We start from the raw sequence: 3,626 nt of genomic DNA on the forward strand, positions 1-3,626 counted from the left end.
CTGGGCCTCTTCACTGTCCCGCTTGTCTTCAAGTCCTGCATTAAACTCCTTCTATTTTAAATATTTGGAAGGTTTCTGCTGTTCTGGTTGAGCCTAACTGTCATAGCCCTGAAATGGGAACAATCACCGTGCAGAACAATGGGGAGATGAGACGTCGTGCACATACCCAGGGAGAAATGGGGTGTAGACAGAGAACCTCCGCCACACTGGTTAAAGACCCCCATCCCATCCTAGAGAGAGGGTGCTGGAAGGTGATGCCGGAACAGTGATTATGCTTAAGCACATGTTCGGTGAAGTGCTCAAACACAGCTCTCGTCCCAGTGTGTGGGTTCAGTTATTCTCCCCCAATATTTTTGTAATCTTGATGAATGTAAGCTCTACGAAGTCAGGGATTTTTGTGTGTGTGAATAATTTCAAACACAGGAAATTGGTAAGCATAAAACTAGTACAAAGAACACCCATGAACTGTTTCCCCAGATTCATCTATTGTTAGCATTTTACCCACATGTGTTATAATTTACTCCCTCTCATAGGAAACATATGTGATTATTTTAATTATATAATTGTATAATTTTTTTTCTGAATATTTGGGAGTAGGTTATATATATATCAGGCCCTTTACCTCTAATTATTTCAGTGTGTATTTCCTAAGGATTGAGATATTCTTCTAAATAACCACAGTACCATTATCAACTTCAGAGACTTTAATTCTCATATAATACTATTACCTAATCTACTTACTGAATTCCAATGGACAATTGACCTAATGTCAATCAACCTAATACTATTCTTATAGCATTTTCCCCCAGTTTAGCCTTTTTTGTATTTTATAATATTGACATTATTTTGAAGACTATAGTGTCTCTCTCTCTCTCCCTCTCTCTCTCTTAATAGATGTTTCCTCATTCGAGATTGGCCTGATTTCTTCATGGTTATATTAAGGTTACGCATTCTCAAACGGGATACATCATTGGTAATGTGTGTCCTTCTCCATGAATGACATCTGGAAGCAGACAACATCCACATGCCCTTCGCGAGTGATGACAGTTTTAATCATCTGGTCAAGATGTTGTCTGATTTCAGCACTGAAAGACCAGTTGCTATTCTTTATCTTAAAACAGATGACCAACCAATCTCTAGAGAGACACTGAAGACCAGGTGATCTCTTGTTCCTTTTGAAAATTACCTCCTAGATTTAGAATCCATTGACGATTTTTGCCTAAGCCAGTCTTTATTATGATAGTTGTAAAATGGTAATTTCCAGCCTCAACACTCCGTGCCATTACCAGTGGGAACTTGGTATTTCACTATAAGCAATAGCTTTCTCTTCTCTCGTTTGTTTGTTTACTTATCTATTATTACAATAGATTCATCAATTTCTGTTTTTTAGTGGTTTGTAATTCACTGTTGTCCTTAACTATTTGGTACTCAAACTGTCCCAGATTTTGCTGGTGGGAACCCTTTCAAGAGGGCTCTGTGTCCTCGTAACATGCATTCATTATTTCTGTCGAGCACTTCCTTACTAATATTCACTAGAAGATGTTCAAGGCTCGCCTTGTATCTACCCAGGGCAGGGATTTTCATGTGTTTTGTTCATTGTCATATCTCTAATACCAGGAACCATGCCAGAACACAGTAGGTGCTCAATAAGAATGTGTCGATTGTATGAGTAAGATTTTTAATTAAAAATCTCCTTAGGTACTAAAATTGATACCTGTGCTGGGCAAAAACCAAATGTTAAAGTTAAGGTTTTGGTGGCCAAAAGCCAGTGAAAATATTTAAACCCTATAACCTACTAATGCTATTTCTAGGAATCACTGTTAAAAGGAATAATCTGAAATTAATATAAAACTTGAATACAGAAAGATGTAAATATAGTGTTATTTACACAAATTAAATTTAGACATAATGTCCAAAAGTGGGAGAATGATCAAGTAAAACTATGGCATATTCACATGATATAATATAAGGCAGACATTAGAAGTTAGAGTTCTAAAAATGTGTTAATAATATTAAATGCTTTTGCTCTAATATTAAGGGGGAAAGGGGAATCCAAAATTGAATATATAGTATGCATAAAATATATTAAAATATATACACAAGAAAAACCAAAGGAAATACAGAAAAATTTTTCAGCAGAAGTTGCTACTACTACTTGCTTTCTGTACAATATGCTTGCATTTCTTTTGTAACTAGAAAAGTTAATGTTAAGTAAAAGAGAAGAAGATATTACCATGCATGATGACTAGGTAGGAGGTATCCCTCATGTTTCCTCTGCCTGTTGCATGTTACAAAATCAGTCCCAGGTTCTGAAAAGTACTTCTCAACAAATGAAAAGAAGAGCTTAGAACAGCTCAAAGACTTTATTCAAGAAAGATCCTATACCTAGAACACTGCACCAGCCTCCTTGTCTCTGTCAATATCTTATCCATTCTTCAAGGTATCTTAGTTTGATTTCCTGCAAAAGCAGAGCCTGGGACAAGGGCTTGGGTGCAGGTGACTTCTTTGAAAGGGGAAGGTGATAAGGTGTATGTTAATGAGCGGGTTGCTACCAAGAGTAACCTGGGGGACAATCCCCAGGGGATCACCTGAGCATCTTTGTAAAATGTGCCACAGAACTGGTCCACCATAAAGGAGAAGCTGGGGTATTGATTCACCAGTTCCTACCCTCACCTTGGTTGAGAATTGCCCTTGGGGGCAATTTTGACACTTGAAGGCTGCCCTGGAAGTAGGCTAGCTAACTTTGAGCAGAACTTTTTTTTTTCAGGTGAGGCAACCCGTGGTTGGCATCAAAGATTGCAAGGACCTTGTCAGCTTACAATCCCTTATTTTTTACACCTACAGCACCTGGTCTTCCTAGGTGGTCACCCATCCAAGTACTAACCAGGCCTGACCCTGCTCAGCTTCCAAGATCAGACAGGATTGGGCTTGTTCAGGGTGGCATGGCTGTAGACTGAGCAGAACTTCTCGAGGTGAGAAACTAGTAGGCTGTCTACCACAGCTGCTGTGCCCCAGCTCCAATTCATCCCCACACCAAAGAAGCTTTTGAGTTTTTTATAAAAGCATGAATATCCCCCTTCACCAATACTTCCATAGCCTTTTGTTTATGATGCCCCAACTTTCTGTGGGAGCTTAGGTACCTCTCTATGCCTCAGTTTATTCATTTGTAAAATGAAGATAATAGTCTCTGCGGCAGATTACAAAAAGGACTACGATTCTTCACTTCTCTGGTATCCATGCCCTTTATAACATAACTTTGCAGCTCCTCTCAAGAGATGGAGCCTAGTCCCCATTCCTCGAATCTAGATTACCCTTGTAAATTTGCTTTGACCAAGTGCAAATGCAGCAGAATTGACCATGTATCAGTTTTGAGTTTTGGCTTCTAGAGGTTTGTGTGCTTCTACGTGTTTCTTGTAATCCCGCCTCTGCCATGAGAATAAACAAGAGCTAGCCTGCTGAGGGAGAAGAGACCAAATAAAATGAAGGCAAATTGTCTCATCTCAGACCTTCTTAGACCAGCCAGCCCCTGGCCATCCAGATGCAGGAGACATTCCAGCCCAGGTGCCTCAGCCAATAGCCAGCTGCCCCAGAAGCAGAAGCTCCCAGACGATGTACAGACTTGTGAT

General features: G+C 39.6%; 1 pseudogene; it reads right to left on the minus strand.

Moving 5' to 3' along the window:
* Nucleotides 1-2,835: 2,835 nt before the first annotated feature.
* Nucleotides 2,836-2,954, minus strand: LOC120583039 (uncharacterized; annotated as a pseudogene).
* Nucleotides 2,955-3,626: the final 672 nt, after the last annotated feature.

The sequence above is a fragment of the Pteropus medius genome, unplaced genomic scaffold (genome assembly GCF_902729225.1).
Source record: "Pteropus medius unplaced genomic scaffold, Ma_sr-lr_union100, whole genome shotgun sequence".
Lineage (NCBI taxonomy): Eukaryota > Metazoa > Chordata > Mammalia > Chiroptera > Pteropodidae > Pteropus > Pteropus medius.